Source organism: Triticum aestivum, chromosome 4A, assembly GCF_018294505.1.
Source record: "Triticum aestivum cultivar Chinese Spring chromosome 4A, IWGSC CS RefSeq v2.1, whole genome shotgun sequence".
Taxonomy (NCBI): Eukaryota; Viridiplantae; Streptophyta; class Magnoliopsida; order Poales; family Poaceae; genus Triticum; species Triticum aestivum.
The window spans coordinates 94,061,643-94,075,085 of NC_057803.1; positions in this window are offsets into that span (position 1 = coordinate 94,061,643).

A 13,443-nucleotide genomic window follows, 5' to 3' on the forward strand; every position below is an offset into this window, starting at 1 on the left:
TCTGCAGGGGAGTCCCAACTTAGCCCATGACAAGCTCTCACGGTCAACGAAGGAATAGACCTTCTCCCGAGACGTTCTGATCAGACTCGGTATCCCGGTTCTTCAAGACACTCCAACAAGTTAAAACAATTCCAGCAACACCGCCCGAATGTGCCGACAAATCCCGATAGGAGCTGCACATATCTCTTTCTCAGGGCACACTCAGATTGTCCTAGGTACGGGTAGGCCAGCCCAGAGTTGCCCCTGGTGGCCACCGGCAGCTGACAGGTGGACCAACACTCGGAGGAGCACTGGCCCGGGGGGGGGGGGGTTAAAATAAGATGACCCTCGGGCTCCGGAAACCCAAGGGAAAAAGAGGCTAGGTGGCAAATGGTAGAACCAAGGTTGGGCATTGCTGGAAAAGCTTTAATCAAGGCGAACTATCAAGGGGTTCCCATCATTACCCAACCGCGTAAGGAACGCAAAATCCGGGAACATAACACCGATATGACAGAAACTAGGGCGGCAAGAGTGGAACAAAACACTAGGCGAGAGGCCGAGCCTTCCACCCTTTACCAAGTATATAGATGCATTAAGATAACATGGCAATATAATGATATCCCACTAAGTAAATAATGTTCCAACAAGGAACGGTCTCCAATCTTCACCTGCAACTAGCAACGCTATAAGAGGGGCTGAGCAAAGCGGTAACATAGCCAATCAACGGTTTGCTAGGACATGGTGGGTTAGAGGTTTGACATGGCAATTTGGGAGGCATGAAAAGCAAGTGGTAGGCATCGTAGCATAGGCATAGCAAAAGAGCGAGCATCTAGCATAGCAAAGATAGTAGTGATTTCGAGGGTATGATCATCTTGCCTGCAAAGTTATTAGAGTTGACTGGATCCTCGAAAGCAAACTCAACGGGTTCCTCGTTAGCGAACTCGTCTCCCGGCTCTACCCAAACAAGACAAACAAGCAACAAGGACACAATCAACCACGTGCAAAGCTCAAACAATATGATGCAAAGATGGTATGATATGCGGGATGCAATATGTGATGCATATGCAAGATTTGACAAGGAATGCATGAACCTGGCCTCAACTTGGAAATCCAAATGTGCCACTGGAAATATGAGATGAAATCGCTTGAAAACGATATAAAGAACGCCGGAATCGGAGTTACGGTTTGGAAATGGCAAGCAATTCAAATATGACCATGTTCTGCGATTTACAGCAAGTAGCCATCTAAATGCAACAAGATGAACGTGCTACAGCACCCAAACATGGCATCAAAATACATGGCAGGGATCCATTCATGATTCTTAACAAAAGCCTAGCACTGAGCTACGGCCAATTCATCCATTAACAGGTTCAAACAAGCATGGCAAAAATGCATTTGGTAAACAGATTTCAGACTTAGTGAAATTAGCACTTGTCTGGAATCTCAGATCAGATAGCCCGCTTTGGAGCATGAAAACAATATGCTACAGGACCTGAACATGGCAAAGTAAAGCATGGCATGGAGCTACTCAAAGAGCTTAACAAAAGTCCCTTAGTGACCTTGAGCCAAAAGGGATCAGAAAATACATTTGCAAGCATGTGAACATGGCAAAAACATAATCAGATCACAGACTTGGTGAAAACTGGAGCATGCTGAAAACAGATATCAAGTTGGCATGTTTACGAACTCGATGCACTCACTACCGAGCATGTCATGTCAATCTAAGCATACACCCATCAAGAATACACAAAATGCAAGCTAGACATGGCAAGAATAATAACATAGCATGCACGGATCAACTACAACATCCTCGCCAAAATCGCTAACAAGTAGACAATCTGCCCAGATTCACGAAATGGCAAAAGTAGAGCTCGATTGACTCAAGCTAGGGTGCTCCATAATTGCAAACAAAGGCATGGATGGATAGAACACTACAAGATTAACAAAACATCATTACTGATCATCCTCAAAAGAGGCACGGATCACTAGGAAACGAGATGAACATATGGCAATATGAGATAAACAGTCCAAGGACTTAGTGGAAATGCTAAGTCCCTGAAATCAGCATTAACGAATGCACCACTTTGCAAGCTTGTGCTAGTCACCACACACATCACAAAAATACATGGGTTGCACCTCTGGATAGATGGCAAAACATATAACAAAACTCATGTAGAGCTCAGGGGCATATCATGCACACAATAAACATGGCAAAAATGACAAATATCTAATTGGAGAAGCAGATCTGACAATTATCTCAAATAGCATTCTTCTAACAGCATTTCGGGCATCAAGATGAACTCAAATGAAAATGATGCAATGAGATGAAATGATGTGCTCTCTGAGACGAACATTTTGATATGCTATATTCCCAAAACGGAGCTACGGATGCGAAGATACAACATGACGAACATAGCAATTTATCTAGGGTTTGAAACAAAAAGTCAACCGAGTTTGGATCTGGATCCAGATCTGGCCGGCATGGATTACGAGGTTCACCGGCAACTGTTCACCGGCGACGGGGCAGGGGCGGCCGGAGATGAGGGAGTGGTAGCCGGGGAGGTGGCCGGCCGGAGTGGCGCGGGAGGAGGATGGCGGCGGTGAGGGACGCCGGCGGCGGCGCGTCGGGCGGCGGAGCGGTGGCCGCTTCGGGCGGCGGAGTCTTGCCGGTGCGGCGGGGCCGGCAATGGCGCGCGGCAGCGCCGAGCAAAGGAGGCGGCGATGCGGCGGCAGTGAGCGCCCTGGCGCGGCGCGGCGGCGGATGGGCCTCGGGGGCCCGATCTGGGCCTCCCGGGCCGGCGGCGGCGACGAAGTGGGGCGGCGGCGCGGTCCAACGGTGGCGTGACACATGGCGGCGGGGTGGAGACGGACACGGCCGGCCCGCGGGAAATTGTCCGGCGGCGGCGAGTGGAGTGGATCTAGTGTTTGGTGTGGAGGGGATCCGGGATTTCGAAAGGAAGAGATATATATAGGCATTGAGGGAGCTAGGAGTGTCCAAAAGAGGTGTGGTTTTCGGCCACGCGATCGTGATCGAACGCTCTAGATGATGGAGAGGGTTTTGGTGGGTTTTGGGCCAAAATGGATGGGTGTTGGGCTGCAACACACAGGAGGCCTTCTCGGTCCCTCGGTTAACCGTTGGAGCATCAAACGAAGTCCAAATGGTACGAAACTTGACAGGCGGTCTACCGGTAGTAAACCAAGTCCGAAAATGTTTAATCCCCAAACACGAAAGAAAAGTAGAAATGACCACCGGAGGAGAACGGAGCACCTGAATGCAAAACGGACAACGGGGAAAATGCTCGAATGCATGAGATGAACACGTATGCAAATGCAATGCACATGATGACATGATATCAGATGCATGACAACAACAACAACACACAGAGACAAAAACCCGAACCCGAGAAAATAAAATAACTTAACGCCGGAAACGGCAAGAGTTGGATTACATATTGGGTAAATAACATCCGGGGTGTTACAGGAGGTCACTGTCTGAAGATTCCCCAATGACTCCCTTAGAGCTCTTCTTGGAGGCAAACTTCCTAAAGAAACTCATATTATTCCTATAAATAAAATTCTAAAAATTTCTAGTCCACAATTTTTTTGTCAACAAAACTTCACAAGATTGATAGCAACTACTCATAGAGATGCTTAGAACTCTAAGAATTCAACATGCAAGCTCATCTAACAGCACCAAGATTAACTAATTATTCAAAATATAATCCACTAAAGAAAAAACTAATTGGAGCAATGGAAGATTCACATACCAAGTAGCAATCCCCGAAAACAGTTTTGGAAATGGAACTTTGAGCAAAGAGATCGAAATTCGCAGGTTTGAGAGCAAGAACACGAGAGAGAGAGATAGAGAGATAGAGAGAGAGAGAGAGAGAGTGCAATGGTGATTTTTTTCTGGAGGTAGGAGATGACATGGGCTAAAGATATAAGTGAGGGGGCCCATGTGGGGACAACAACACACCAGGGCACACCTAGGGTTGCTGGCGCGCCCAGGTGGGTTGTGCCCACCTGGTGAAAACCCCTGTGATGTTATTTGCACTAAAAATTCAGAAAAAATTGTATTAAATTTTCAGGGCATTCTAAGCACTTTTATTTTTGGGTCATTTTTATTGCACGGAAATCTAGAAAACAGGATAGACATGGCATTTTATTTTATTTAACTAAGAAAAACAGAAAACAAAATATAAGGACAGAAGGTAATGCCTACTAAATTCATCAACTTCATACCTCTCAAAGATGATCCATTAATAAGGTTGATCAAGTCTTATTAACAACCACCTTCGATTAACATAAAACTGAAGAACTTTTGTAAAACACTAAGTTGCCTCAACGGGGATATGCATGTCCCCAACAATAAGTATATCATATTTCTTTTTGACAGTAGGTAGAGGTAGTTGAAAGCTTCCAATAGTGACTGTAGGAGATTTTTCAATAACATTAATACCATTCACTTTGAATTGTTTCTTTGAAAAGTGCACTGTATGCTCGTCACCATTGATATGAAAAGTGACCTTGCTTTTATTGCAATCAATAACAGCCCTACAGTACTAAAAAGGGTCTACCAAGGATAATCGACATGTTGTCGTCCTCGGTCATCTCAAGTATAACAAAGTCAGTTAAGATAGTAACATTTGCAACAACACCAGGCACATCCTCACAAATACCGATAGGTATGGCAGTTGATTTATCAGCCATTTGCAAAGATATTTCAGTAGGTGGCGAGTTTCTTCAAGTCAAGTCTTTTGTATAGAGAGAAAGGAATAACACTAACACCAGCTCCTAAATCACACAAAGCAGTTTTAACGTAGTTTCTTTTGATGGAGCAAGGTATAGTTGGTATTCCCGGATCTCCAAATTTTTTAGGTACTCCATCCTTAAAAGAATAATTAGCAAGCATGGTGGAGATTTCACCTTCCGGTATTTTTCTCTTATTAGTGATGATGTCTTTAATGTATTTTGCATAAGGGGCCATCTTTAAAATATCAGTCAAGCGAGTGCGCAAAAAGAGTAGCCTAAGCATTTCAGCAAAGCATTCAAATTCTTCATCATATTTCTTCTTAGTTGATTTATGTTGAAAGGGCATGGGTTTTTGAACCCATGGTTCTCTTTCTTTACCATTTTTCTTGCCACAAAGTCTCTTTTATCATATCTTTTATTTTTAGGTCGTGGGTTATCAAGATCAACAGCCGGTTCTATCTCAACATCATTATTTGATTCTTTATCATTGTTTGGTTGAGTGTATTCATGAACATCATCATTATCTTTTCATTATCACTAGATGGATGTTCATTACCAGATTGAGTTTTAGCATCAGAGATAGAAACATCATTATTATCTTCGAGAGGTTTTTCTTCTTCAGGTTCACTAGAGGTATGCAAAGTCCTATCATTTTTCTTTTTATTTTTATTTTTAGAAGGACTAGGTGCATCAGTGTTAATTCTTTGAGAGTCTTGTTCAATTCTTTTCGGGTGTCCCTCAGGATAAAGTGGTTCCCGAGTCATTCTACCTCCTCTAGTCATTACTCTAACAACATGGTCATTGATATTATTGTTCACTTCATCAAGCAATTCTCCTTGAGATTTAGCAGCTTGTTCTAACTGAGTGTGAACCATAGAAGCATGTTTTCCTACATCTCTAACATCATTAGAGATTCTAAATAACAAATCACTCAAGCGAGCAATCATATTAGAGTTGTATTTTAATTGTTTCATAACATTTTCGTTGAAGTGATCTTGTTTTCTAATGTAGTTACCAAACTCATAACGGCACTGACTAGGATGCACATTATAAGGATTATCATTTTCATTAAAAAGTTTACCTCTACCACCTTGGGTGTTGGTGTATCAAGTCCATGTATTTCTTCAATAGGAGGTAAAATTTTAACATCTTCAGCTTTAATACATTTTCCTTCATACATTTCTTTGCCTCTTGCATATCTCCAGGACTGAGATATAAGATACCCCTCTTCTTCAGAGTGGGTTTAGGCGGTGGTTCAGGAAGAGTCCAATCATCATAATTTTTCAATATGTTATTCAATAAGTCATCAGCTTGTTGAATAGTTTGTTCCCTGAAAACACAACCAGCACAACTATCTAGGAAGTCCCTAGAAGCATCGGTTAGTCTATTATAGAAGATATCAAGTATTTCATTTTTCTTAAGTGGATAACCAGGCAAAGATTAAGCAGTTGGAGAAGCCTCCCCCAATCTTGTGGGAGACTCTCTTCTTCAATTTGCATAAAGTTAAATATTTCCTGTAAGGCAGCTTGTTTCTTATGTGCAGGAAAATATTTTTCAGAAAAGTAGTAAATCATATCCTAGGGACTACGCACACAACCAGGAGCAAGAGTATTGTACCATATCTTAGCATCACCCTTTAATGAGAACGGAAATAACTTGAGGATATAATAGTAGCGAATTTTATCATCATGAGTAAAAACGGTGGCTATATATATCATTCAAGTTAGTAAGATCATATTCAACCAAAGTAATTAACTCTGGTCGATGGAGAATTCATAATCCTTATCATCAACAAAGATACGTGAAGTAGCAAACTTAGGATCACATTTGATTCTAGAATTCAAAGATCTTTCTTACAGTTTGCGTAATAATTTCTTAAGATAATCTCTATCATTGCAAGCAAGAAAGTCTCTAGTTGTCTCCTCATCCCTAACATAACCTTCCGGTATCTTAGGCAGTTCATATCTAGGAGAGCTAGGTCTAATAGGTGTTTCAAGATTTTCATATTCAAGTACTTCATCAGTTTCAACATGCTCAATATCTTTAGCTCTAGCAATTTCTTCATCAAGAAATTCACCTACTGGCATATTACAATCAAGCAAGGTATTAGCATTATCGTGAGTAGCATTCATAGAAGTAGCATCATCAATAACTTGTGACATATTAGGATTAATAGCATGTGGTGGTGTTACAAGTCTACTCAAAATAGAAGGTGAATCAAGTGCAGAGCTAGATGGCAGTTCCTTACCTCCCCTTGTCTTAGAGGGAAATATATTAGTCTTGGTATCCTTCATAGTGATAGATAAATAATAATCCCCGTGTAACATCCCAAATTTTCAATTTGGAATGTTATACATTAGATCATCATGCATATCATATTTTATTTTGCATTTTGGTTGATCCTAGAAATTCTACGCAACTCAATGACCCACGGAGAGAGTTGGGGATTTCGTTATTTTCATATTTGAGTTCTCTCAAATTTTGAGAATAGGATCATTTGATTTTATTTATTTTATCATCAATTATTTATATTTCAAAAATATGAGAGAGGGAATAAAATGACTTTCCCAAAATAAAGAAATATTGAGGATTTAATAATAAAATCAAATAAGATTTTATTTTGGAGTTTTTCGGTGTTTTATTTGAATTTAGGAAAAAAGTGCATTTTTCAAAATTGCATTTAGGGCCCAAATAAATGTTCACCTTGTGCGGCTTGATTTTAGAAGCCTGTGAAAATTTATTTTGGAATTTTTGGGGTCTGTTTAGATTTTCATTTTATTTTTCTTCCGAGCGGAATAATAAAAAAAACGAACCGACTTCGGGCCGTACCCGAGCGGGACACCGCCCGGGGGCAGCCTTTAAATAGCACCGCCCCGAGCCGCCCCAGCCCATCAGCCCCGCCTCGATCCGCACGCGCCGCCGGAGCCGCCGCCGCAGATGATCCCGCCGCCCAAGGTTCGTCGCGCCTCGTTTTCCGTGCCAAAAAAAAGAGAAAAAAAATTCGGCGTTCGTCGTTTTTCTTTTTCTCGGATTAAATCCGTGATTTTTCTGATCGCGATTCCTGATCCGATTTTCGTTTTAGTTTAACTTTTCACTCATTTATCGGAATCAGGCGATTCAAGCGCCTAGAGTTTTGTCTCGAAACCTTCTATCCGTTTAACCAACTTAAACAAGTTTTTACTAGTATAAAATTTTCCCTAGATCCAGATTACTAGAACAAAGTTGTTTTCTTTCGCAGTTTGATTTTCGTTGCTTCGTTCGATTTGATTCTTTTTGCCAACCGAAGTTCTTAAGTTGAACTTTCTGGTTAGATCTCTTATTTGAGTTTTACCTGTGCATTAGATCAGTACTTATTGTATGCTTGTTTGTTTGTCTGCGATAGGATACCCGGAGTGCGCCGCCTGTTACTTTGAATCGTTAGGTTTCGTGGATCATCAGCAAGGCAAGTAACACTTTGATCATACCTTTTCTACTACCCAGTTTTATTGCATTAGATCAATCCTCACACATTGCATGATTAGGATCTAATTAACTTGTGGGATGGGAAGTAGATGAGGTAGTACCTATTACCTGTTTATTATCAAACCTTTGGGAGTTACTTCTACGTTTGCTTATTATGCCATGCTATGCTAGTAGACGTGGATTGGGTGAGTGAAATCTATGACAGATGTGAGATTGTTAATTAATGGTTTATCTAAGGTGGCAACTTAAACACATATCTGGGTGGATTGAGGCACCTGGGTATTCCAGGACTTGCCTGTTTTCTTTTGGACCGCCACCCAGGCTCAAAGGGATCATGAGACTATTCATACTAGAAATTTCCGTGTGCAGCCACAAGCTATTATGGGCTCTACCATAGTTGACTAAGTTGTGCGAACTCTTACAGTGGTAGACTAGCAGATGTAGGGGATGTAGGTGGTACGGTCTACCCGATCGTAAGGTGCTAGCGCTTCTGAAAGACTATGTCTCGGTCATCCGTCTTCTCAAACACCCTGTAGTGTGAGAAACCAAACGGAGGCGATCGAGTCTTGTGGGGAAAAGTGCGCAAACCTCTGCAGAGTGTAATAAACTAATCATGGTTAGCCGTGTCCCCGGTTATGGACATCTTGAGTATCTAGTACTTGGATTTTCATGTGAATCTCAACATGTTACTCTAAATTAATTTTGTTGGGTTATGTTTAATGATGATGCTTAATTGGGATTGAGAATGCTGTCAACCATTCTCAATGTTTAACAAGCACCATGATAGTTAAATAAATTTATTCCTTTGAAGTAGGGAAAAATTGGCTTTACGCAAAACTGTAACCATAGAGCTTTCCACCAGCCAAATATGCATATAGTATAGCTGTTTCATTCCATTACTCTCTATGTGTTACCTTGCCAGCATATTCCATGTGCTGACCCGTTTTCGGGCTGCAACGTTAATGTTGCAGACTTTTCAGACGATGATTAAGGAGTTTTTAGGTCGTGGTTCTATACTCAGTGACGCCGTTGGAGTTGATTGACTCACTTATCTTCCAAGCCTTCCGCTGTTATCGTTATTAGATGGCCTTAAGCCATATTTATTGTAATAAGTTCTCTATGGAGACACTCGATGTAATAAGTGTGTGATTGCAACTCTGTTATAAATCCTCCGAGTACTGTGTGGTGTCAGCATTACTGATCCAGGGATGACACAGGAGCACAGAGATCAGACTGTTTGAGGTCTGGTCGCTACACCCCGAGTGACTCAACAAATATAGCTATGCTCCCTGGCAACGGCATTAGAAAAAGGTCTTGATAACCCACAAATATAGGGGATCACAATAGTTTTCGAGGGTAGAGTATTCAGCCCAAATTTATTGATTTGACACATGGGGAGCCAACGAATACTTGCAAGTGAGTTGTCAATTTAACCACACCTGGAGAATAACTATCTGCAGCAAGCAATCTGTAGCACAGTAATATGATTTTGATAGTAGTAGCAACAACAATAGTAACAATAATAGTGATAGCAATGATTTTGTAGCAAGTGTAACAGTAACAGTAGCGGTAGTAACTTAGCAAGATCAATGTGTAGGAAAGTCGTAGGCATTGGATCGATGGATTCGTTCGATGATATTCATCATATAATAGTCATAACCTAGGACGATACAAAACTAGCTCCAGTTCATAAATATAATGTAGGCATGTATTCCGTAAATAGTCATACGTGCTTATGCAAAGAACTTGCATGACATCTTTTGTCCTACCCTCCCGTGGCAGCGGGGTCCATATGGAAACTAAGGGATATTAAGCCTCGTTTTAATAGAGAACCGGAACAAAGCATTAACACATAGTGAATACATGAACTCCTTAAACTACGGTCATCACCAGAAAGTATCCCGAATACTGTCACTCCGGGGTTTACGGATCATAACATGTAATAGGTCAATATGACTTTCAAGATTAGATCTAGAACATAGATATAATGGTGATAACATAAACTATTCAGATCTGAAATCATGGCACCCAGGCCCAAAGTGACAAGCATTAAGCATGGCAAAGTCATAACAACATCAATCTCAGAACATAATGGATACTAGGGATCAAGCCCTAACAAAACTAACTCGATTACATGATGAATCTCATCCATCTCCTCACCGACCAACGAGCCTACGAAGGAATTACTCACTCCCAGTGGGGAGCATCATGGAATTGGCGATGGAGAAGGGTTAGTGATGACGAAGATCCGAGAACCCCCTCTCCGGAGCCCCCAACGAACTCCAGATCTGGCCTCCCGATGAAGAACAGGAGGTGGCGGTGGCTCTGTCTCGTGAAACATGATAATTATTTCTCCCTGGTTTTTTTCTAGAAAAATAGGTATTTATGGAGTCAGGATCAGGGTCTGCGGGGCCACCAGGTGGGCACAACCCACCTGGGCGCGCCTGGAGGGGGGCGCGCCCTGGTGGGTTGTTCTCACCCAGGGCCCCCCTCCGGTGGTTATTGGCTCCAGTATTTTTCTTTCATCCTGAAATAAATCTCCAAAAAGTTTCGTTCCAATCTGAGAACTTTTATTTCTGCGCAAAAACAACACCATGGTAGTTCCGCTGAAAACAACGTCAGTCCAGGTTAGTTTCATTCAAATCATGCAAATTAGAGTCCAAAACAAGAGGAAAAAACGTTAGGAAAAGTAGATACAACGAGGATGTATCAGATAGCTAAACTCGATGAGTTGGAAGTCCCCAAGTGACCTTATGATCAATTAATAAAAGACTCATGCTCAATATATGAGATGAAACGATGATACGTCTCCAACATGTCAATAATTTTATATTGTTCCAACTGTTATATTATCATTCTTGGATGTTTTACAATCATTTTATAGCTACTTTATATCATTGTTTGGGACTAACCTGTTGACATAGTTCCCAGTGCCAGTTGTTGTTTTGTGCTTGTTTTTTACATCACAGAAAATCAATACCAAATGGAGTCCAAGCGCAGTGAAACTTTTTGGAGATTTTTTCTGGACCAGAAGACACAAGATGGGCCAAAGAAGTGCCACAAGGGTTCCCCGAGGGGGGCACAACCCACTTGGGCGCACCTGGGGGCCCAAGCACGCCCTGGTGGGTTGTGCCCCGTCGGTGGCCTCCCGCGCCGCCTCTTCGCCCTATAAATTCCCAAATATTACACAAACCCTAGGGGAGTCCACGAAACACAATTCCAGCCGCCGCAAGTTCCAGAACCACGAGAAATCTAGACACCATCACAGAGGGGTTGATCATCCTGATTGGTGCCTCTCCGATGATGCGTGAGTAGTTGATTGTAGACCTATGGGTCCGTAGGCAGTAGCTAGATGGCTTCTTCTCTCTTTTGATTCTCAATACAATGGTCTCTTGGAGATATATTTGATGTAACTCTTTTTGCGGTGTGTTTGTTGGGATACGATGAACTTTGAGTTTATGATCAGATCTATTCTATCCATGAAAGTTATTTGAGTTTTGATCTCTTATATGCATGATTAATTATAGCCTTGTACTTCTTCTTCAAATCTTTGGTTTAGTTAGGACGACTATATCGATTTTTCTTGCCATGGGAAGAGGTGCTTTGTGATGGGTTTGACCTTGCAGTGTTCTTTCCCAGTGACAGAAGGGGCAGCAAGACACATATTGATCATTGCCATTAAAGATAACAAGATGGGGTCTATTCCTACATGAATAGATCTTTTTTAAATCATGTCATCATTCTTATTGCATTACTCAGTTTCTCTATGACCTTAATACACTAGATGCATGCTGGATAGCGGTCGATGTGTGGAGTAATAGTAGTAGATGCAGGCAGGAGCCGGTCTACTAATCTTGGACCTGATGCCTATATAATTATCATTGCCTGGATATCGTCATAATTATTTGAATTTCTATCAATTGCCCAACAGTAGTTTGTTTACCCACCGTATGCTATTTTCGAGAGAGAAGACACTAGTGAAATCTACGGCCCCGGGGTCTATTCTTTATCATATTTGCTTCAAGATCTACTTTTATTTGCTTTTGTTTTCAGATATTTAATTCTAAAAACCCAAAAATACCTTGCTGCACTTTTTCTTTTTTTTATTTTATTTTGCTTTAACGAGAGATCTATTTATCCAAATCAATCTATCTTTTTACCCGAGAGGGATTGACAACCCCTCTTACGCGTCGGGTTGCAAGTATTTGTTCTTTGTGTGCAGGTACCATTTACATAGTGTTGATTGGTTCTCCTACTGGTTTGATAACCTTGGTTTCATCACTGAGGGAAATACCTACCGTAGCTGTGTTGCATCATCCCTTCCTCTTCGGGAAAAAACCGACGCGGACACGAGCTGTCGTGGAATCATCACGGCAGATGTCCTAGTGGAAGGACTTAGTCGTGGAGCCATCGCAACTAGGTTAGCTTAAAGGGGTTAAATGGGACAAAGGACACAGAGAGTCTATACTAGTTCGGCCCCTTGCAGTGAAGGTAAAGGCCTAGTCCAGTTTGAGGTGGTATTGCTTGGGTTTCGATTACCAGGGAGCGAATACGCTTGACCAAGTTCTCGATCTCTTGTTTCTTGCCCTAAACCGCCGCCGGGTCGTCCCATTATATACACAGGTTGATGCCCAGCAGTTCACGGAGTCCCAACTGGCTCATACACAACGTGTCCGGCTCGGTGACTAACTACGCATGCCTTACAATACAAGTCATACATATATGGCGGTTTACACGTGTGGGCTTTAAGCCACCTTTGGGGTTCGTGCCTTCAGTAAGCCTGCTTCGTGAACTGCCATCTTCAGCATCTTCATGGGCTTTGTTTTCATGAACCGCCAGCGGTATGACCCGGCCCCTCCTGGGCGGGTCATACCCAATAGTAATATCCCCAACATTAGGCCCTAGGTTGATGTGAACCTGTTCATATCAATCTTTCAACACTTAGAAAAAGTGCTTCTTCGTTTGCTCTTGCAAGAACTTGTAACCCACCATGACATCATCTCCTAGGACTGTGATAACCCGGCATGATGTCACCTGTCATTAATATTACGCAAGGCCCAAATCTCAATATATATCCTCTTTTTTAATAAATTCCCAAAAATCGAGCCATCTGTGCTGTCGCATATCCATTTTTTGGCCTCCTCGATTCTCGCGCATGTCACTTATCCTTTCGATATTATAAATAGGGCCAGGGGCCCCTTTCACTTTCCCCCTTGCCTTCTCGTCTCCATCATCTTCCTCGCGTCACTT